A 24,963-nucleotide genomic window follows, 5' to 3' on the forward strand; every position below is an offset into this window, starting at 1 on the left:
AAGCAGTGAGCATGATGGGACCTACAGAGACCCGGCACCTCAGCAGGAAAGGCGGCCCCACAGGAGAGCTGACTGGAGCCTGGTGTTGCAGGAGGAAATAGAGGCTGGTGTCCCTAGGAACATCCCTGTGGCTCCCCCTGGCTCCATTCTCTCCCCCTCTGCACTCCTAATCCCCACTCCCCACTCTCCCTTTGCACCCCTAATTGTCTCCCCACTCTCCTCTCCTCTGCACCCTCATTCTCTCCCCGCTCCCCTTCCTTCCACCTTCTCTCTCATATTGATGGCCAAGGGCTCAGCCATGAAGCTTCTCTGTACCTGCCCCCAAAGGCTCCTTTGGCTGCTCTGGGACCCCATGGGGACGATTTCTGCTCTGGCCCGGGCTGGACAGAGGGCGCAGTGGGGAGACCACAGGGGCCCCACCCTTTGTTGAGCTTCAGCTGTGTGGGAGTCAGACCAGCGCTGAGAGGAGCCCCTCACACCCCTCTGCCTTGTGGCCGAGTCCAGTCCCCTAACCTCCTGGGTATCTGTATCTGCTTGGGCAAAACGAGGTTAGCAGCTTGTGAAGGCTGAGCGGGCAAGCGGTGCAGAGCAGGCGCAGAAAGGGCGGGGCCCGTGTGCCAGGGCGCATCCTAGTCCTATATTCATTAAGGCTATTCTTTTTATGGTGTAATATATTAAATCCTCAGTAATACATATGCAAATTATGAACCCTATCAACAAAATAGGCCAAGCCACTGTGATTCAGAGCTGGGGAGGTAAGTTTTCAAGAGCACAGAGGCCCCGGGGTGTCCCTCCTAATAGCAGCCCCCATTGTTTCTCGAGTAAGTCCTGCCCTGCAGCTAGAGTTTTCACTGTCTTTCCCTGTTGTTCACCCCATCTCTGTCCCTCCAACCAAGCACCCTTCACTGTTGTCGACCTGGGCTTGGGGCTCATAGGCGCGACTCTTTCTGTGCTTGAGTTTTTCACTCCTAGTGTTTGCAGACGTGTCCCTGGAAGAGGTCTTACTATGCCTGCATTTCACCGTGTGACCGAATCAGCCCACCTCTTCTCCCTGAGATAGCTGTTGCTGGTGTTCATCTTGTTTGTTCTATGACCAAGGCTGCTACAAACATTTGTGTACATTATATGTCTCTGGTGTGGGTGCACTGGACACTGGGGTTTATATATACTCAAAGGGGAATTGCTGGCTTGAAGGGGAATTGCTGTTGTGTGTGTGTGTGTGTGTGTGTGTGTGTGTGTGTGTGTGTGTGTGTGTAGGGGGGGGGGCGTTTCAAGATTCTAAGACCCACCAAATTGCTCACTGTGTCTGTGGCCATTCCCATGTCCAACTGCCCGGGAAGGAGTTTCTCTCCCTTATCCATGTCCTCCACCCCAAGTGGCCAGGTTCTAGATCTTTGCTGTAGTATGTAGGAAACAGCAACTTCCGGTGAGCGTAGTTTTCATTTTCCTGATTTCCAGTGACACTAAACAGGCTTTCAGAAGGTTATTGGTCTCCAGGCATCTTCTGTAAGATCCTTTATCTATTCCAGGTAATGACCATTCATGAATTTCATGGGGAAAATATCTGCTCCCTTTTTTGAGAGTTGTCTTTTCATTTTATTTGTAGTCTTTGGATGATAGAAGGTCTTCATTATAATGCAGTCTGATTTTACAATCTTCTCCTTTTGTGGTTTGTACTATTCTTGCTTTAGGAAAGAAAGCCTTCCTTATCCTCAGTCATAAAAATTGCCTATATTTTTCTTCTAAAATATTTAAAGCTGTGAATTTTACATTCGAACTCTTTATTCATCTGGAGTGGATTGTCATAGAAGGCCAAGTTGGGAATTTGATTTTCTTTCCCCATCTGGATAACCACTGGCGGCTGCATAATTCCTCCCTTCCCTCAGGTCTGTGACCACATGGCTGGCAGATCTCAACTTCCTGTCTAAGTCTTTATAACTGAAAGGCACGTCACCGTCTTGTTCAAGAGTGTTCTAGCTAGTTTCCCCATTATTCTTTTTCTTATAGCTCTTATAATCAACTTGTCAAGTTTCTTGCAATATGCCTTGGAATTTTGATGGAATTTTGTTAAATCTGTAGAACTATTTCAGGAGAATTGTCATCTTTGCAATATTAAGTCTTTTCCTCTATGAATATGATATCTCTCTTGCTCTATCTCTCTCTCACTCTTCATATTTATGTCTTGAATACCCTTCAACAGTTTTCTCCAGAAATGTCTTGAATATTTTTGTTAGATATGGCCTTGTGTCTCACATTTATATTGTTATTATAAGTGGTATTTTTTAAACTATAATTTCTAATGGTTGCTGATAAACAGAAATAAATGATGCTCCTAGGTAGATCTGTCTCTGCGCTATTTTTTCTCATTAGTTATAATAATTTCCTGTTATTTCTTTTATATATGAATAGAGTCAAAGGGTCTGAGAATAATGACATTTTCTTTATTTTTCCTATTTATTTGACTTCCTGTCATTTCCTTGTCTTATTGTGCTAGTTCTGGATGAGAGGTTGGTACTTCTAATACAATACTGATTGGAAAAGCTGATAGCAAATAGTGCTTTGTTTTCCACATGTTATTTTATTTTGTATTTTGTTTTGGGTGCCATGCTTAAGCAGTGTTCAAGACTCATTCCTGATTATATATTCAGGGATCACTTCTGGTGGTGTTTTAAGGATCATAAGCTGTGTCGGGCATTGGACTGGGGTCAGCCGCTTGTAAGGCAAGTGCCTTAACCCCTGTATTCTCTCTCTAGCCCTATTTTCCTGATTTTAAAAGCAACCTGACATTTCAACACGTGCTGTTGGCTTTTGATAGAAACATTTCATCAGTTTTTAAAAGAGCTCCCTTCTACTTCCAGTTCGTTAATAATTGCTTTTTAATGGGTGTTAAATTTCCCAGAGGCACGTGTTGAAATTAATCTGTTAATATGGCAAATATTATTTATATATTTTTCTAATGTTAATTGATCCTCATATTCCTAAGATAAACTCAGCTCAGTCGTGATGCATGATTATTTTTCCAGGAACTTAATAGTATTTATGACTTTTGTAACTATAGTCATGAAAAGTATATGAACTGTAATTTTTCTTGTAATACTCTTATCTGATTTTTTGCCATTAAGACTAGAACAGTTTTATAGAATTCATTTGAGCTGTACCCTTTTTTCTTATTTCAGGAATGTTGGAATATATTCCTTGAAAGTTTGGCGGAACTCATCTGTGAAATAGTCCAAGCTTGGCATTAGTTTCTATGAGGCCATTTGAAACTTCAGAATCAATTTATTTAAGTTAACATAAGTCTAGACATACTTTTGTTTCTTTTTTAGTCACTGTTAGTAAGTTATATTTTACTTGCAAGCTATGCATTTAATCTAGATTTTGAAGCTAATGGCATATGCTAATTCATTCTACCATAATCTTTTTTAATTACCCCCCCATTAAATTTTTGAATAGCCCTTCACAGTGATTATTACCAACTGCTCATTTTACAAATAAGGCAGCAAAGGCTTAGTGAAAGGGAGTTAGGGAACCCTCAGACCACAGACCCAGAGAGAGATAGAGATTCTCTCTAGGCTCTTGTAAGTTGCAGGTCCTTTTCTACAGCAGTGTGTTAGTCGATAAAAAATGAATAGGATCTAGATAGACACACAGGAGAAGGAAATACATTTATGGCTGAAAAATCCAGGAATATGAGTAGGCAAGTGATAAGACATGTGAGAGAGCTGGATTCCCAAATAGGTGAGGAGAAGGGAGCATGAGAGTGGAGCGTGAGAAGTATTGCTATTGGGTCATGAGGATCTATCCAAAGAAGCACATTTTGCCCTCAGAGTCTCTGATCTAGTTGGAGAGACATAACTTCCCCCTAGGAGAGTTTAGACAGAGTTAATGTTCACCCCGGGAATGTGGTCAATTGGCAGCATCACAGTTAGAAGAGGGACTTTGGCCCATCCCGAAAGACCACTAGTGAATAGTTTTTAACTGAGCCTGAAAGAGCTTGACTTTTTTTTTTTTTTTTTTGCTTTTTGGGTCACACACAGCGATGCTTAGGGGTTACTCCTGGCTTTGCACTCAGGAATTACTCCTGGCGGTGCTTGGGGGACCATATGGGATGCCGGGGATCGAACCCGGGTCGGCCGTGTGCAAGGCAAACGCCCTACTCGCTGTGCTATCGCTCCGGCCCCCCAAGAGCTTGACTTTTAAAGGAGCAGACAAGGCACTATAAATAAGTTACCGACCATGGAAAACAAAAAAGGGGCAGCGCGCTCGGTGGTCCCACGGATCTGTCTCTTGCTTCAAGAGCATTTGGACGGAACAGACCCGGGGACACCCTACCAGCCTGCCTCCGACCACTCTCAACTTGCTTTCTAGTCGCAACCTGCGGAACCAACTCTTCGGCCGCCCGAGAAACCCCGGGACCATCTAGCATCCTTTTTGGACCTTCACTTCTCACTGCCGACCAACCATGAGCTCCCAGATTCGTCGGAATTATTGCTCCGACGTGGAGGCCGCCGCCAATCGCCTGGTGGACCTGCATCTGCGGGCCTCCTACACCTACCTCTCTCTGGGCTTCTATTTCAGCCGCGACGGCGTGGCTGGGGAGGGCGTGGGCCGCTTCTCCCGCGAGTTGTCGGAGAGGAAGCGCCAGGGCGCCGAACGCCCCCTGAAGATGCAAAGCCAGCGTGGCGGCCGCGCCCTCTTCCAGCACGTGCAGAAGCCGTCCCCGGGTGAGTGGGGTGAAAACGCCGGAGGCCACGGAAGCCGCCACGGTCCTGGAGGAGAACCTCAACCAGGCCCTGTTGGATCTGCATGCCTGGGGTTCCACCCGCTCGGATCCCCATCTCTGTGACTTCCTGGAGAGCCATTTCCTGGACGAAGAGGTAAAACTGATCAAGAAGATGGGCGACCACCTGACCAACCTCCGCAGACTAGGAAGCCCCCAGCCCGGGCTGGGCGAGTATGTCTTCGAGAGGCTGACCCTCAAGCACGACTAGGCGCCTCTCGAACCCCCCCGTGGCCTTTGTGTCTCCAAAGTGGTGTCCCCTGGTATCACGGGCTTGACCTGAGTCCTTCTTGCTGCTCCCTGGGCAGCTTCTGAAGTGGACCAAATAACCAATAAAGCTTTTGCAGCAATTGAAAAAAAAATAAGGAATTCAGGACACCAAGACAGAGTCTCAGCATCACCCACTGACCCAGCCTCCATGCCCTCCCTTCTCCTCCAAGCAGAAGCAATGTGGGCTTTGCAACATATGGGGCATGCTGTCTCACAGCCAATACGGTTTCTAAGAAATATGAATGGCCAAGTAATCCTATCATATCATCCTTACTCATTACCTCCTGTTATGAACCAATTACTTCTTAAAATGGTGACTTAGAAGCAAAGGGACATGTAGGGTAGCTCACAGTTCCTTTATCTTCCAGTCTTTCTCATTAGTAAGCTGAGTGTAGCAAATGTTGGTCGGCTGTGCACATATCAAGAAGAGAAGGAAACACAGCTGAGATCTTTTTGTGTGGCATTTGCATCATTTTGGTAAAAAGGAAATGATGAGTTACAAAATGTACATTGTGATTTTTTAAATCCTACATATAAATTAAATGTTTTTGTATTTTCATTCAAAACTGACAGTATGCAATATCAATGTAAACAGTAGGAGTTATGCTAGTAACTTTATTTTTTTCTAACTTATCATAATCTTGAATATCAAATAACATATTGAAGCCAATATTACTTTAATATCACACATAGACAAAGCTGTTAGAAGAAATAAAAACTGGATCAATAGCTCTCATCAATTAGTCATAAAAAATCCTCAGAAAGTATTAGAAACCAGGGATAGAAGGATAGTAGAGCAGGTAAGGCACTTGCCGTGCGTGTCTGACCCAGAGTCTATCCCCAGCACCACAGTTTCTGAGCACCACGAGGAATGATCTCTGAACACATAGTCAGGATAAAGCCCAGTGTACAGTTGGGTGTGGCTCCATACCCCCTCAAATATATCTTTAAATCAGAAATCAAATCCAATGAATACCACAACTAACTGAAAATTATTCCAGCAATGCAGTTCTAGCTCAATATTCAAACAACAATGCAATCCACCATATCAATAGCTAAAGAAGAAAAATAATGTGATCAGAAATTAAAAATCATATAATGCAAATTTTAACAAAATCTAAAACCCATTTATCATTTTTTAAAGTTATCAGAAACCCAATAACAGAGAGTAACTAATTTAGCTGGATAAAGAACATCTACCAATGGAAGATCTTCTTAATAGTGAGAGACTAGACATTTTCCTCCTCAGACTGGAAATAAGAATCTTCTTAATAGTGAGAGACTAGACATTTTCCTCCTCAGACTGGAAATAAGAATATCCTCTATTTGTTTCAGCATAATACTGAAAGTCCTAGCTAGTGCAATAAAACAAGGAGGATAAAAAATATATAATATGGAAAGGAAGGCATAAAACTTTATTCACAAATTATATGATTGTCTACATACAGTAGCCCACAAATTTTTTAAAAATAATAATAGTAATAATAATAATAATGAGGGGCTGAAGCGATAGCACAGCGGGTAGGACGTTTGCCTTGCACTCGGCTGACTCAGGTTCGATTCCCAGCATCCCATATGAGCACCGCTAGGAGTTAATTCTTGAGCCAGGAGTAACCCCTGTGCATCGCCGGGTGTGACCCAAAAAGCCAATAGTAATAATACTAATACTAATAATACTACTACTACTAATAATAATGAATATCTTCAAACTACTGAGTGATACAGAAGTTTCAGGATACGAGCTCAATATACAAAAATCAGTAACTTTCCTATGCCACAGCAATGAACAGTGACTTTTCAATTAGAAAAAAATCATGTCCTTATAACTATATAAAAATGCTTCAGTAAAAATGTAATAAAATATGCTCAAGTTCTACATACAGAAAACCTGAACACACTGATGAAAGAAATCAAAGAAATTCTAACAGTCCCAAAATACAATCTGTGATACAGAAACGTCATAGAATAACATTCATAATAGATTTAAATGCAAAATAACAGAGGAATGTATTTGACATAGTAGAGTTAAAATACCTAAATAAAAGCAAGAATTTTAAAAAACAAAACTTAGAAATGCAGAAATTAAAAAAAAAAACAAAACTTAGAAATTGCAGACAAATTTATGCATTTCTAAGTTTTCAAATTTCTAATTTTCTGCATTTCAAAGTATGACTCTGAACCATCTCCTAAGGCCAGGAGACGGTTCAGAGTCATACTTTGTATGCAAGAGGCCTGGGTTTGATCCCTGGCACCGAGTGGTAGCCTGAGCACCCTGGGAGGAACCTCTACCGAAAGGCAATGAACCAGGAGTAGTACTATGCTCAGCTGGTGTGGCCCCAAAACAAAACAAAAAGAGCTCAGAAGTCTGAGACTCAACAGATAATATCAAGAGATCTAATACACTTGAAATTGAGGTCGCGGGGGAAGAAAATAATAAAATCAATGGGGAGTGTTTGGGGAAGGGGAAAGCCTGAACATTGCCACCTTATATGAAAACTGTCAATCCTACATATAAGAAGCTCAACACAGGGGCTGGAGTGATAGCACAGTTGGGTAGGGCATTTGCCTTGCACGCAGCCAACCCGGGTTCGATTCCCAGCAACCCGCATAGTCCCCTGAGCATCACCAGGAGTAATTACTGACTGCAGAGCCAGGAGAAACCCCTGTGCATTGCCAGGCCGGAGAGATAAAGATAATATAGATTCCTGGCACCACATAGTCCCCCCAGGAGCTCTGGAAGAGACCCTGGAGCATAGAGTAAGGAGTAGTCCCAGGAATCACTGGATGTGGCCAAAAAACAAAACAGAAGTTCAACACATCCCAAGAAAAGTCCAAACACAAAGAAACACAAAGTAAACAAGCAAAAGCAGTATCTTAATCAGATTACTTTTGAAAAGGTCGTTGAAAAACATTAAAGCAACAAGAGAGAAGAAAAAACTCCTCATGCAGGAGAATAATGATTAGAATGAATACAAACATCTCATCAGAACATTGGAATGACATTTCAATGTTTGAAAGGAGAAAGTAAATCTAGAATTCTATAAGCAGCAAATATCTCACCTTCAGTATAGGCAAATTAAAGACATTTTCAGATAAATAAAAGTTGGGGAGGATTTAATACCAGCAAATCTGGACTACATTAAATGTTAAAGAAAGTTCTTCAGACTGAAAGGAAATGATAACAAATGAAACCCCTGCGCCAAGTAGTAGATCAAGCCAGAACCAGTAAACCAAGCTAAACTATTGGAAACTCTGCTTTTACCTAGAGTAAAACACACAAGAGAATACAATGCCCACACCAACAGTGATTTTCAAATGCCAGATAATTCACACAGTCACAACTTGTACAACTCAACATAGATTTGAGTTGTCCAGGTGTGGGAGACAGAACCCAAACAATCTCCAGCCCAGACACCACAAGATTCTTACTCTGGGATTCTCGGCTAGAGACTATTGTGAAGACTTCACATGAAATTTTACTCGCTAACTGGTGTAAGTCACTGAGTCCTGGCTCTCTTGCCATCTGAGGTAGATGATTTATGATGTTGATGGGAAAAGGGGGAACGAGGGTCTCTTGGGAAAGTACCTGGGAAGACATGGACTGGGCAAGTTGGTGATTAGCCCCTGCAGGGTGTGAACACTGGTATCCTGCCAGCCCCTCAGGTTCATAAATCAACCTGAAGTCCAGGACCGTATCCCCACTACCCTTGTTCTTTCAGGGTATGGCCTCAGACTGAAACAAAGGATTTCTCTCTGCAAGGAAAATAAAGCCTCCTCCCAGGGTTCCAGGTGTGTAGCCTACAGAAGAGAATTTCAGGAGACATCCTGAAGGAATAATGAAGGAAAACCGTTTTATTTAGAGTGTGAGAGGAAGACAAGAGGGAGGAGGAGAAGGAAAGAGCAAGAGCAAGAGGGGGGGAGAGAGAGAGAGCAGGCTTCTCTAGAGGCAAGAGAGCAGAGAGAGCTGAAGTGATAACACAGTGGATAAAGCGTTTGCCTTGCACGCAGCTGACACGGGTTCGATTCCCAGCATCCCATATGGTCCCCCGAACACCACCAGGAGTAATTTCCACGTGCATGAACCAGGAGTAACCCCTGTGAATCGCCAGGTGTGACCCAAAAATCAAAAAATAAAATAAAATGAAAGAGCAGAGAAAAAGAAGAGAATTATACATCTCAGCTTGAGATGCAGCCCACCCTCAGAATGGAGAATGCACTGCACTTGCCTTAGCAAATTTGGTCCTATAGGGCATTTCCCAAACTTTCCCTGACTGGGGCTTTCTATGCAAACATCTATTGCTAGGATATTGTCAGTTAGGGAACAGCTTTGCATTTTTGATGGACCTTTTTCTTCTTATCAGTCTTTTGTTCTTTTTAAGGACTCTATTAGTCTTTTTTTTAAGGTCTCTCCTTTCCTGAGAGGGTCCACTCTTCTCTGGCAGTGCCTCAGTTTCTGCATCTCTAAAGGGGTGCAGCCTTTGTGCCTTTGGGTGACATCCCTAGCACTTCTGAAAAATCCATAGCCAGGGGACTGCCTCTCTGCCTGCCTGCAACATAAGCATCTGACTTATTAATAGATTGTCTTGATTTATCCAGGTCAGCCCAATATCTTGAGCCCTAGAAAGCAGAGTACCCAGCAGAACAAAAAGGTAAGTGGTGTCAGTAGAAAATGAAGGAGGAAAGAGAAGAGATTGAGCCATGCTTCCAGCAGGTGAGCATGGGGCAATGTCCAGGACAATGACCATCTCCAGCTGAGCACCATCAAGGCAGTGGGGATCTCAGTCACACACACACACACACACACACACACACACACACACATAATGTGGTCAACTATTTGAAAAAAAATTGAGAACTCATCTGTAGAGCCTTAAACACAAAACTTAGTCCTTACTCAGATTATGGCTGTTGAAACTCAGAGCTGAGAATAGCTGAGCTACACAGTGCCAGAATTCTGACCCTCAGAGTGTGAAATAATAAATGAGTGTTGACTTGAGTTATTAAATTTGTGTTAATGTGTATAGTAGTAATGGAAAGTTAAAACAGTACAATATAAACAAATGAATGCAAATCCAAAGGGCAGCTAGTCCCTGTGAGCTGAGAGATGTACATGAATGGATTTTCCTTGGGGAAAGCATGAATGAAAAGGCAAGCACAATAAAGATAGGAAGGAAGAAAAACAGTTGATTTTTTAAAAAATGAGTTCTTAATGTCGGTACATGGGTTAGCATGACAGTTTAGCTGTCGACCCCAGGCATAAGCTTACATATAGTCAAGAAAGCCTAAGAATGGAGGGATTTGAAGTCTGAGATGCACTTATTGTACAACTTATTGCTATATGATAGTATTTATATATTTGTATAATTACATATTATTGTGTAAAAAACATTTTCATATAGTCATTTTTATATAATTTCTTGAGAAAAGAAAAGCATTCAGCAGGATTGATAGGGACAAAGGAGGAATAGGCAGGATGAGATTAGGGTTATGGCCCTGAAGAAAGGGAATCTTGGTACAGAATATCACAAAGGAAGGTTAGTGGTGCCTGATGACCTGGATGACCTAGGCTATTTTCTCTCCCATTGTAATGGCCCACATTCTTAGAATATAATAAAGAAATATTGGCACACCCACCTATGTTAAAGGGGCCTAAAGGGGGAAAAGCTTCTGCCTTTCTCTGGAATATTTCTTTAGAAAACCCCAGCCATAACCTGGAAGATTCCCTGCTTTCCTTTATCTTGCCTTCAATAAAGTCTCTTCTGAATTGGGCCATTTGATTTCAATCTTGACTGCTTGAGGACAAGAACCTGTGTGCTTGCACCCACTCTAACAGGATCATACCCAGAGGTTGCAATTTTCAGGCATAGAATTTTAAATAGCTATGTTAAGAAAACTATATTGAGACATATTAGGAAATATGGAGAAACTCTTCAAAATCTGAAACATTTCATACCAAAATAGAAAACTATGAAGAGCCAGTGGAAGTGCAAAAACTCACTCTACACAAGTGCTCTCAGAGATAAGTGGTTGTTTTCATTGACTTATTGGCAGACTATGTGACAAAAAAAATTAGTGAATTCAAAATATATCAATTGCCCAAACTAAGAAACAAAGAGAAAAAAAAAGGTGTTGATGCAGAATAGAACATTCAAAAGATATAGTCTGGCATACATATCACTGTCTTCCTGGAAGAATGAAGGAAATAAGATAAAAGATATACATGAAAAGATGATAGTCAATAAGCTTTCCAATTTTATATATTGGTGAGTGTTTTTGTTTTTCGTGTGTGTTTGCTTGCAGCCACACCTGGCAGTGCTGAGAGTTTACTCCGGGTTCTGCTCTCAGGGATCACTCTTGGCCAGGCTTAAGGGACCATATAGGATAGCAGGGACTGAACCTGGGCTAAAGCAGGTACATGATCTGCTGTACTATCTCTCTAGCCCCAAAGCTTTCCAAATTTAATAGAAATCATAAATTCAAAAACAGCTCAGATAAACACCTAGGTACAGAAATATAAATTTTCTAAAATCAAGACATTAAGAAAATACTAAAAGAAGTCAGAGGAAAAGCAAGTATACATAAAGTGGAACAAAGGCAAGTCATTCTAGCTTCTCATCAGAAACTCTCTATAATTCCAGAGATAATAAAGGGCCATCTTTAGAGCAATAATGGGAAGACCTGTCAAAATGATATTTCTATGCCTAAAAGAATCATCTTTAAAAAATAAAATAGAGGTCAGGAGAGAGTTCAATGGGGCTGAGCACATGCAGTGCATGCCTAAGGTAAGTTTGCTCATTTGCACCACATGGTCCCCTGAGCACCACCAGTTCCTCTAGCACCTGGAGTAGCCCCTGAGCACTGCCAGGTGTAGCCCCCAAACCTAAATTAAATCAGTAAATGAATGAATTAATCTCATTGCTAAAAGTAATCAAAGACCCAAAAATAGAAATTCTGAGGTCAGAGACATATCTCTGTGGTGAGGGGCACCAGGACCCTAGTTGAACCCTGGCACCACATGGCCTCCCTAGGCACCTCCTGAGCTCTCAGAGAACTGTGGACTCAAGCTGGAGCAAGTTATTGCTCTTTGCAGGAAAAGGAAAATCAGTTCCAACCTTGGCCTAGGTTTCCAGGACCATTTTCTTCCCTTGCAGAAAATAATTTTGGGAAGAAATAGTGAAATAAAATAATTTTATTCAGAGAAACACATGTGGGAGGAGAGATAAAGTGAGAGACAGACAGATAGACAGGCAGAGGTGTTCCAGAGAAAACAGGCTTCTCCAGGTTGAGATAGAGAGCCTCTCTCCTGCACCCATGGAGGCTGTGCCCTGACTGTCTTTCCAAAGGTGACTTTTTACTAGGGTTTTTCCCCGTTTGCCCCTGCCTGAGGCTTTCTACTTTGGTTGCAAGGGCATTGTCCAACAGAAGAGCCTTGGACTCTTTGATGGTCTTAAATTTTTATCATCATGGCCTTTAGTTTTCCTTGAAGCTTCTCCTTTTTTAAATTTTTGAATCAACATGAGATACAGTTACAAAACTTTCGTGTTTGAGTTTCAGTCATACAATGATCAAACACCCATCCCTCCACCAGTGCACATTTTCCACCACCAATGTCCCCAGTATCACCCTCCTTCCCAGCCATCTCCCTGCCTCTATGGCAGACAATTTTCCCCATATTCTCTCTCTACTTTTGGGCATTATGGTTTGCAATATAAATACAGAAAGGCTATCACGTTTGGTCCTTTATCTACTTTCAGCACACATCTCCCATCTCGAACAATCCCTCCAACCATCATTGACTTAGTGATCCCTTCTCTATTCCAGCTGCCATCTCCCCCAGGTCATGAGGCAGGCTTCCAACTATGGAGCAATATTCCTGGCCCTTGTGTCTACTGTCCTTGGGTGTCAGTCTCATATTATGTTATTTTATATTCCACAAATGCATGCAGTCATTCTATGCCTGTGCTTTTCTTTCTGACTCATTTCACTAGCATGATACTCTCCAGGTCCATACACTTATAAAAAGCTTCTCCTTTTCTGAGGGATTCTATTCTTCTCTGGGTGTTGCCTCATTTTCTCCCTCTCCAAAGGGCTCAGGATTGCACCTCAATGGGGTATGGTTCTCACCTTTGGACTACTTCAGGTCTAGTGACCAGGTGAGTTCTTTAAAGCACATCTTGGTTTTATTTCTAAAGGGAAAATCCCTCCCCTTTTCTGCAACAAAAGTCAACTGATGCTATAAAGAAAAAATAGTTACTTATTGGATTAATTATTGTATTGGAGATTTATAACATGTACAAGTACAATCTATGACAAAGATAACTCAGGAGATTCAAGGGAGAAAATAGAACTATTTTATCATAACATTATTATACTATAGGTGAAGAAGTGTAGTGCATGAAAGTAGAATAAATTAAAGATGGGAGTAATAACTACTGAAGTATTACTGATATGCCAAAACATATTACTAATAAGTAAAGATAAAATGGAATAATAAGAACTACTTGATTGATCCAAAATAAGATGGGGAAAGAGAAGCAAGATAAATACAACAAAAAGAAAACAAATAGCTAGATGGCATATGTATAATTAACCAGCTAAATAATTCCTTCAAATTCAAATGGTCAACAAATAGCTAGATGATATATGTATATGTAACCGGCTAAATAATTCTTTCAAATGCAAATGGTCTCCAGAAGCAAAACCAGAAAATTGAAAACAGTGGTTTCTAGGGACTAGGAGTTAAAAAAAGGAGGCTGGCTGCAAAAGAGCATGAGAAAACTTTTATTCCCTCCTTTATGGCTAAGTCACAGCAGTCTGCACACCTGACCTGGGCCATATTAAGGGCACACACCACAGCTCCTCCTGGACCTTCTTCTTGCCGCTCTGCCTCCCGCTGATATCACAGGACCTACTCCAGAACAGGAAGCTAAGCCCTTCTAGCTAGGTCCCAGCAGCCTCCAGACCTGATCTGTGCCATATTAAGAGCCCATGCCACAGCTCCTGAAGCCCATGGTGACTGCTCCCGTGGCCACATGACAGATCTACTTAGCAAATTACGTGCTACAGTTATGCTTTCTGTCATACTGTGAGGATAGTCAGAGAAGAAATAGAGAAACTAATCTCTCCACATCTTCCAGGGGGGTTAACTACAAAGACTCACCCCCCAGCACAGCAAAGGCACTAGAAAAACAGTGGGGAAAACACATAACACCCCACCAAGCTCAATGAGCAAAAATCACCAAAGACTTAAACGGCAGCCTGTTCAGTAAATCCTCAGACAATGTCTTTAGTGACACCATGATGAGGATGTTCAGTGAATTCAAAGAAATGATGACACAGGTAGTCAGAAAAGCACAAGAAAGTGTGAGTCAAATGAAAAAAAAAACTACAATCAGAAATGACAGAAATAAAGAGCATGGTAAGTGATATTTTAAAAACTCAAAGAAGCTCTAAAGAGCAGAGTAACAGAAACTGAGCAAAAGATCAAGGAGCTTCAAGATGAGAAGGAGGAAACCACTAGGAAACATCAGAAAGCAAAAATAGTCTGAAAAGAAATGATCAGTAATATCAGAGAACTATGGAATGAGTTCAAGAAGAATAATGTAGGACTCACTGGAATCCTTGGATTACAGGCACCAGGATCCAACAGGTCCGAAGGGTCCCAGTGAAGATAGACCCAACTAGGAAAACTGCAAGACACATTATACTCAAAATGACAAAACCCAAAGATAGAGGCAGAATATTGAAAACAGCAAGAACTTGCATACAAAGGAGATCTCATAAGATGTGCAGTAGATCTATCAAATGAGACTCTACTAGCCAGAAGAATATTAAAAGATATAGCATAAAAACTCAATGAAATGAATAACTCATGGAGTATACTATGTCAAACTGGATTATCATTCAGATTTGAAGAAATGATACAGAGATTTATGGACAGACAATAGCTTAGGGAATTCATAGTCATGAAACAAGTTTTACAAGAAGCCTTTAAAAAGCTCCTTTAAAGGACTAATGTAACTTCCCCAAATGTGGCATTGAGTTTGGCACTTGCCATATTGGTTCATAGTGTTGCCTGTTGCCTTCTGCTAGATTTCAAAAGATTAAAAACATTACAAGCATCACAAATTCACTTTAATTGATTTATTTTCTGAAAATTCCATTGGCCATTCCTTTAATTTTTGTTGGAGCAAGTAGTATGAAATAAATTTGTTATATGACCACCAAGGGTGCAGGCTGGAGGCATAGAGTACATTATGGGTCATTGGGAGGAAGGGGATGTTGTTGGTGGGATTGGTGTTGGAACATTGTACGCCTGAAACAACTCTATTAGGAACAACTTTGTAACCCATGGTGTATTAATGAAAAAAAATTTAAAGAAAGATTTTGTTAAGAATTAGATGTTTTATTTAAAGAAGACTTGTTGCCAGTTCTCCTCAAGCTTTTCCAGGAAATTGAAAAGACAGGAACCCTTCGGAACAGTTTCTATGAGGCACATATCTCACTAATACCAAAAGCAAACAAGACACCACTAACAAAGAAAACTATAGGCCAATATCCTTGATGAACACCGATGCAAAGATCCTCAACAAAATACTAACAAATAGAATCCAACAACTCATCAAAAAGATCATACACCATGACCAAGTGGGATTCATCCCGGGGATGCAAGGATGGTTTAACATTCGGAAATCAATCAACATAATCCATCACATCAACAAAAGTAAAGATAAAAACCATATGATCATATCAATAGATGCAGAGAAAGCATTCGACAAGATCCAACACCCATTCATGATAAAAACTCTCACCAAAATGGGTTTTGGAGGAACTTTTCTCAAGATAGTCAAAGCCATCTACCATGAACCTAGGGCAAGCATTATCATCAATGGAGAAAAACTAAGGGCTTTTCCTCTAAGATCGGGGACAAGACAAGGATGCCCACTCTCACCACTTCTCTTTAATATAGTATTGGAAGTATTAGCAATAGCCATCAGGCAAGAAAAAGATATTAAGGGGATTCAGATCGGAAAGGAAGAAATCAAGCTCTCACTATTCACAGACGATATGATGCTATACCTAGAGAAACCTAAAAGCTCTAGTAAGAAACTCTTAGAAACAATTGACCTATACAGTAAAGTCTCAGGCTATAAAATCAATACCCAAAAATCCATGGCCTTCCTATATGCAAACAATGAAACAGAGGAAAGGGACATGAAAAAAGCAATCCCATTCACAATTGTGCCCCAGAAAATAAAATATCTTGGAATCAGCTTAACTAAAGAAGTAAAGGACCTCTACAAAGAAAACTATAAAACTCTACTCCATGAAATAAAAGAGGACATGAGGAAATGGAAACATATCCCTTGCTCATGGATAGGGAGAATAAACATTGTCAAAATGGCAATACTCCCAAAAGCATTATACAGACTTAACACGATCCCTATAGGGATACCCATGGCATTCTTCAAAGAAACGGAGCAAGCAATCCTGAAATTTATATGTAACAATAAACGCCCACGGATAGCTAAAATAATTCTTGGGAAAAAAGATGATGGGAGGCATCACCCTCCCCAACCTTAAACTGTACTACAAAGCGGTAACAATTAAAACAGCATGGTACTGGAACAAAGGCAGAGCTGCAGACCAATGGAACAGGGTGGAATATCCCCACACACAACCTCAAATGTATGATCATCTAATCTTTGATAAAGGAGCAAGAGATGTGAAGTGAAGCAAGGAAAGCCTCTTTAACAAATGGTGCTGGCACAACTGGACAACCACATGCAAAAAAATGGGCTTAGAACTCGACCTGACACCATGCACAAAAGTCAGATCAAAATGGATTAAAGACCTCAACATCAGACCACAAACCATAAGGTACATTGAAGACAAGGTCGGCAAAACCCTCCAGGATATTGAAGATAAAGGTATCTTCAAAGATGACACGGAACTAAGCAATCTAGTAAAAACAGAGATCAACAAATGGGACTACATTAAACTAAAAAGCTTCTGCACCGCAAAAGATACAGTGACCAGAATACAAAGACTATCTACAGAATGGGAAAGGATATTTACACAATACCCATCAGATAAGGGGTTAATATCAAGGGTATATAAAGCACTGGTTGAACTCTACAAGAAGAAAACATCCAACCCCATCAAAAAATGGGGCGAAGAAATGAACAGAAACTTTACCAAGGAAGAGATATGAATGGCCAAAAGGCACATGAAAAAGTGCTCTACATCACTAATCGTCAGAGAGATGCAGATCAAAACAACCACGAGATACCACCTCACACCACAGAGACTAGCACACATCCAAAAGAACAAAAGCAACCACTGTTGGAGAGGATGTGGGGAGAAAGGGACCCTTCTACACTGCTGGTGGGAATGCCGGCTAGTTCAGCCCTTTTGGAAAACAATATGGACGATTCTCAAAAAACTAGAGGTTGAGCTCCCATTTGACCCAGCAATACCACTGCTGGGAATATATCCCAGAAAAGCCAAAAAGTATAGTCGAAGTGACATATGCACTTATATGTTCACCACAGCACTGTTTACGATAGCCAGAATCTGGAAAAAGCCCGAGTGCCCTAGAACAGATGACTGGTTGAAGAAACTCTGGTACATCTATACAATGGAATACTATGCAGCTGTTAGAAAAAAATGAGGTCATGACGTTTGCATATAAGTGGATCAACATGGAGAGTATCATGCTAAGTGAAATGAGTCAGAAAGAGAGAGACAGACATAGAAAGATTGCACTCATCTGTGGAATATAGAATAATAGACTATAAGACTAACGCCCAAGAATAGTAGAAATAAGTACCAGGAGGTTGTCTCCATGGCTTGGAGGCTGGTCTCTCATTCTGGGTAACTCAGGGAAGGGACCACCAAGTAAAATGTGGTTGGAGGTCATGTGGGGGAAGGGTGATGCGGGCCGAATACAGACTAGAGACTGAACACAATGGCCACTCAACACCTTTATCGCAACCACAACACCTAATCAGAGAGAGAGAACAAAAGGGAATACCCTGCCATAGTGGTATGCATATATACATATTTTCAGACATATATACCAAAGCTCACAATACCCAAACTTTAACAACATATTAGTGATATCCTATAGACTATCTTAATGGCTCCTGCCACAATAGAACAATCTTCACACTGTTTCCTATCTGAACACTTTTTTGTAAGCATGTTCAGCAGTTCTTCATAACAGACAATGGGTAATATTTCAGTTGTGTTTTGGGACAGGGATTGGGGTTTGGGATGGAAACATCCTGAGCTTGGTGGTCGGAAGGTGTAATGGTGGTAGGATTGGTGTTTGAATATTGAATGTAATCAAACATTGTGAACTGACTTATAAAATTAAATTTAAAAAAATGAAAAGTAATGTGGAGTTCATGCCCAACACAATCAGCTGAATCAATGACTGAATAAATAGCAGTGCTCCTACATTATTTAAAAAAAATTAAATTGGGAGAATTTGCTCCTGGTAATTGGCTGGTTGAAAAACTAAAAACCTGGGATTTGGCCCCTAGACTGAGGGATGCCAATGCCCAAAGGTGTGTTGACAGGGCACTTTCCTTCAGACAGTGCTGCCTCTTCCTGCTGTCCCCTACCCCTCCGATATCTAGGTCCTTCTCCTGAGGACCTCACTGCCCACTAGTAAGCAGCTTGATCTGCTGGTCCCGGACTCTTCTGCCAAATCTCAGATGCAATTTCTGCCCCTAAAAACCACAGCTCCATGTTTGCTCTTCCAGTGTTCTCCATTGGACACATATCTCACACCCTTGTCTCTCTGTTTCTTTGCTCTCTATTTCCACTCTGAAAAAAACCTGTGTTCTCTCTTGAACACATACTTCCCTCTTTTTCTCTCCCCTTATATTTTTCTATAGTTTTAATAAAAACTACCTTGTTTCACCAAAAATTAAATAAAATTAAAAATAAAAACCACAGCTCCAGGAAGAGGAAGAGGCTCCGCCCATCAGGCCAACATAATGGGAAGATAGGCTCTTCAGCTGTCAGGTGACCAGCTCCTGATGGCAGACAATTTCTTATAGATGGATGCACCCAGGGCAGGGAGAAAATCCCAAAGGCTGGCACGATAGAGGTAGCTTGGGCCTGTCTCTGTGTAAATGTGAATTAGCATGCGGCCCCCAGTTCTCAGCGGAGCTGAGAGATGAACCCACCAGACAGCGCTGACATGGTTCTGAGCTGAGCTGAGAGCTGCGAGCCCGCAGCTCCGGTGCAGGAGAGACAGACAGGGCTGACACGGGGATGACAGGACTGTGAGCCAAGACGTGAAGCGTCTCCAGTGTCACCTGTCCCTTCACTGTTTTGCTACCCCAGTCCTGTCCTTTTCCAGTCTATGAGACGGGGGTCCCTAAAGCTGGTTAGCTCAATAAGAACACAACAGCAATAATGCTGGTGATTAGGGGAATAACATAATGAACAGATAAAATCACTGTAGCTTCAGAATGTTTACGGCACTGTGTCCCCACATTCTCCATCTTCTCAGCACACCCCAGATTGGTGACAATCACATAATTTTGCACAAGAGAAAACAGAAGTTTAGAGAGTTTCAGTAGTGCAGAGTTCATAACAGCAGAGCTGAGATTTGAATTTCGGTCTGACTCCAAATCCAATGTTTTGTTGTATACATCTTACAGCCTTTAAGGACATGTGTATAACTGAGATTTAAACCTGAAAACTTTGTAACTTTCCACATGGTGACTCAATAAAAAATTAAAAAAAAAAAGGACATGTGGATAGAGATATGAAGACCGGAAAGAGGGAGGTGAGAGTCCTGTTTATTTGGGAGGCTCAGGGGTACAGGCTATTCTTATGAGCAAACTGGAGCTTGTAGTTTAGCTTTTTCAGTCTGGAGCTAGTTTAGGCGGAAAAGGAAAGGGCATGAAAATAAATTTGCAGGGTCATGTGGACTAATTAATTCAAGCAAGTTTTCCTAGGTTGCTCTTACATTCCATGTCCTCTTCTCTTCTTGGTCCTGAAGTAGAAAAGTAAAGAAGTTGACAACTTCCCTCGATCTGTTACAGTTTACATTTTTCTCTGTCTCTCTCTCTCTCTCTCTCTCACACACACACACACACACACACACACATACACACTTTCCAATATTTTTTGGTATAATCTTAGAAGAAAAGTCAATAGGTAGGTTAACCAGCTCCATGCCTGGTATACAGTGAATGCTGAATAAAAATGGGAGAAAAGGTGACAGTGATGGTAGTGATGAGGTGAAAAGGGTGGTGCTGATATTGTTGGGGATGCTATTAGTCATGATTGTGTATTAATGTGCTGGAGCAATAGCACAGCGGGTAGGGCGTTTGCCTTGCATGCAGCTGACCCGGGTTCGATTCCTCCGCCCCCCTCGGAGAGCCTGGCAAGCTACCCGTGGTGTATTAGATATGCCAAAAACAGTAACAAGTCTCACAATGGAAACGTTGCTGGTGCCCGCTTGAGCAAATCGATGGGCAATGGGATGACAGTGACAGTGTGTTAATGGTTAAACAAAAGCATAGAGAATTGAGCTAGAAGACCAAGATCTCTTCAAAATTTAAAATTTGATAAAAGAAATTACCCTTCACTGCTTGCCAGGAATCACCACCTCTTGCCATTGTTACTCCTTGGTTGACTGCTCCTCTGGATGTTTTTGCTAGATTCCTTATTCTCACATAGGTACCTTAAAGAACAAAAGGAGGCTAAAGGAATTGAGTGGGAATTAAGGAAAAGGGGAGAGCCTGGTTTATTAAGGAATCTCACCTCAGGGGGCCAGAGGATAAAATAACAATTAAGGTTAATGTGCTTGAGCTCCAGCACTATATAACCAAAGGCATCACTGGGTGTGACCCTAGTGACCGCCAGCACTACAGAGCATGAGCAACACTGTACCCTTGGACCCTCAAGTTGAACCACTGAACTCATTGTTTGAGTATTTCTGGGAGTGACCCTTGGGTTCCCTGAGCACCGCTTGGGCACCTCCTCACCAAAAAAAAAAAAAAACACCATTTTTTTCACCTCTGCTGACAATTCCTGTGGTCCAACATGCTGGAACCGTTTAACCAACCTACTGAGTTTTCCTTGAAGAGAGATCCTTGGCATCACGGGAGCCTCAGATTCTTTCCCTTGCCTCAAAGACAAACAAACAAAAATCCTTTCAAGTTTCATTAGGATTCCTGTGGCTTACTTGGGGGCGTTTGCTTTATCTTCTCCTCTTTGACCCTGGCTGAGTGTATCTGTGAAGAAATAAATTAGGATGTCAATAGAATCTCAAAGAGTCTCTGAAGCAAATTGAAGATTTATTTTTCTCGCGAGTAAGAAAATTCTGGTGATAGAATTCTAGGGTTTCTCTGGCAACTTCCTGCCCAATTTAGTCAATATTCCAGCCTCCCTCCTTGTTTTCTTCTACCATCTGTATCACATGAACTCATTCTAAAAACAATGTCATGGGCACAGTACCACTCCTGAAGTGCCAACAATCAGAGGAGGAGGAAAAGAGAGCAGTAAGCTGCACAAGTTGCCATCAAAGAAGTTCTCTGGGGAAAGTCCCCAAATTTTACATTTATCCTCCACTGCTAGTCCTTCACTGGCATGGAGAAGGGATGCAGAGATGAGGTAGATATTTATCTTGTTAGTAAAGCACCTTGATTTGGACCATGACTTCAGCTTTCTGCAACTGAGGGGAAAGAGGGAATGGGAGTGTTGGGGGAGGGCTATAGCCTGGGCTCTAAGAAGAGCCAGGGTCCTAGAATAAGGGCTGAGGGAGGCCATCACCAGAGCTCAAGCCCAAGTTTAATCTAGGAATCCCTGTCTTGGAGTAAGAATGGATAGCCATACTTTAGTACACATATCCATTTAAAAGTTGCAAGCATAGTAATAGTAGCAGATGTTTACTGTAGAAAATTTGGAAAGTATAACAGAAATCAAAATGAAATGTAAAATATCTTATAATCCCCCCTTAAAATAGCATCTATTGGTATTTTCAATTGTATCTTGGTGGAATTTACTCATGTAATGTTTATCTAAGCAAAGTTAAAATGTGCTTTGTATTGTATCAGTGCTGTTTTGCTAGCTCTTAATTTAGAAGCAATTCAACATAAATTAACTTCAAAGGTTTTATTTTGAATGGCAGCACAATATTCCATCACAATTATTTTTCATCTAAGATTGATTGTACTAATTCAGCATTATTAAGCTATTTGACAGTCCCCAGTGCCTGACTGTTATGATTGATGCAGGGTGGTCCCCTGCATTGGAATCCCCATCACTGATAATCTTCATCTCTGATCACTACTCTGGCCTCACCAAATCAAAGGATAGTAGCATTTTAACATTTTTGATATATCTTATACACTTGCCCTCCTGGAAATCTGACTTTCCAGAAGGTTTCACTACCACGTGGGGTCTAAGTAGGTTTTCAAAAAAGACTTCTTATGCCTCCTGTTCATCTCCTTCATCTTGTCTCTCTACTGACATGCCCACCACCACCCCCAGCTCCACTTCTCTCTGTTCCCTTGAGGAACACACTACAAAAAGATTATATTCTGAAATATTTAATTATGTATTTATCTGAAAGTATTTCTAAAAGTCAACATAATTACTCTCGTCCCATTAAGTTCAATTTGCAGTAAATTACACATTTCATGTGCAGTTGTGGTTGCTGTGCTGGACGGAGAAGGAATGATGTTGGGCTGCTGTCAGGGAGCCATGGCAACGATGCTGGATGAGTGGCACAGGTTCCTTTCTGAAAAGGTGTTCCTCACAGGGAGAGCCTCCGGGCCTTGGAGCTCCAGAATGCCATCCCTGTCCAGGAATATCTATGGCTGTTTAACAACTTTTCACAGCTAGGAACAACGAGCATTTTTTTCCTTTTGATTTTTTGGCACCACACCTGGTAGTTCTCAGGGATCCCTCTTGGCAATACTCAGAGGACCAGATGAAGTGCTGGGGATCAAACCAGAGTTGGCTGTGCACAAAGCAAGTTCTTAACTATTTCTCAGTCCCCCTAGTTCACATTTCCTGTGGGTCAGGAATCTCAGAGTGGTTCCGCTGGCTGGTTCTACCTCAGGGCACACATGGAGCTATAGTCAACAGGAGGAGCTCTCCCTAGGCACACTCGTGGGAGACCCTCCAAATAGTGATTTCAGGAAGTGGCAGCTGGTTTCCCTCAGAGTGAACAATGCAAGAGCCAATCTCACAATGGCAGGCACATCTTTTTATGATCGAATCTCAGAAAGGCCAGCCCATCACTTTTACCATATTGTGTTTGTTCAAATTATGTCCCTGATAGTACTCAGGGGAAGTGGATGCCAAGAGGCAAGAGCCAACAGGAGCCATCTTTTCAACAGCTACCATGGTGGAAGAGGAAAGACTGCACAAGAGCGGCCATCTGGCCTACCTGGCAGATTTAGGGTCGGTTTCTGTTCAGTCTAATGAGCTGAAAGGTTGTTGGCATAGCAGTGGGATACACCCAAAGCCAACAGTCAACTGAACAACTATTAGAGCTTAATGTGGCCAGGTTTGTGCTTTGGAATCCTGCTCCTGTTGCCTTGAGGACAGACTGGGCAGGAGAAGTCAAGGAGTATCAGACTGATGACTGGTCCACACCTTGCATCTGTGCGAGTATGTGGCCACCCAAGGTTATGATGGGTCAGTCACAGAGTTCACACAATCCCCCTAATAGGTCCTGCTTCCCTTTTTTTCTCTCCCTGAGACCTTGTGGATCCCTAGAAAAGTGATGAGCCTTGGGCAGGGGATTAGTTCAGAGACACCCCTCAATCTGATAGCATGTAACGATGAGTAGGTACTAGAGACACTCAGTCTCACTCTGGGGGACAAATTTATTTTAATAAGCATGTGATTACATGCTTCCTCCAAGTCCTCAGCAGGACTGAGACGGATTCAGTCTTTTTCTTCTTTGTCCATGTCTGCTCTCCTCCTCACTGACCTCCTTGGTCCACCTCCCATATCCCCACCTGTGCACTTTAGAAGCATCCACATCCACAGTACTAGATTATTCCAGAACAGCAGTCTTGGGGAGGCGGGAGCGGAGGGGAGGACCTGGTAGTCATTCAGGAAGAAAAGGAGAGGTTGTGAAGACTGAATGGGGAATGAATAGAGGTCAGCATGACCCAGACTGATTGACAGGTGGAAGGTGCTCCTTTCCTGAATTTATACAAGCACGTAGATACCCGCTAACCAATGTCCCGTTAAGATCAACCACATTTCTTTACAGCAGTAATTTGCCTGGTGCCCCAGGGCATTCCATTCTCCTCTCCCCCAGTCCCTGGAAACCCTGGATCTTCTTTCTACCACTGCAGATTTGTTTGACATGTTCAAGAGTCTCGTATAGGTGGAATCATGCAGCAGCTGGCTATTTTGCTCTCTATGGTGTTTTGAGATTTACATGCACTGCTATCTTTATTCCTAGTTTGTTCTTTTTTTACTACTCAGTAATTGTTCACTTTATGCACATTCCACAGTTTATTTATGACAGTCCAGACCTGGAAGGAACTCAGTTGTCCTTCGGTGGGGAATGGATATATGAAGATACTGTGAAAATATCTGTAAGTCTATTTGTGTACATGAATTCTCAGCACTTTGGGGGAAGCGCTTTAGAAGCAAAGCTGCTGGGCTAGAAGGCAGCTGTATATTTATAAGCAACTGTCAGGGTGATACATTTCAGCTGTAAACCATGCCTAGATAGCCAGTGGGTTCCACCAAAGTGTGTCTCAAAGGAAATACTTATCTTTAAAGATGAGGATGGAAGAACTTAACCTTTGACACAAAGCTAACAATTCTTCAGCATAAAGCCACCTTATTTTTGTGAAAGGATCATTTTATTAGCTCACCTTGACATTAAAACTTCAAGCTAAATAAACAAA

At 41.8% G+C, this 24,963-nt stretch overlaps 1 pseudogene; it reads left to right on the plus strand.

The window, feature by feature from the left end:
- The first annotated feature begins 4,413 nt into the window (after positions 1-4,413).
- Positions 4,414-5,054, plus strand: LOC101548290 (ferritin light chain-like; annotated as a pseudogene).
- Positions 5,055-24,963: the final 19,909 nt, after the last annotated feature.

The sequence above is a fragment of the Sorex araneus genome, chromosome 5, assembly GCF_027595985.1.
Source record: "Sorex araneus isolate mSorAra2 chromosome 5, mSorAra2.pri, whole genome shotgun sequence".
Lineage (NCBI taxonomy): Eukaryota > Metazoa > Chordata > Mammalia > Eulipotyphla > Soricidae > Sorex > Sorex araneus.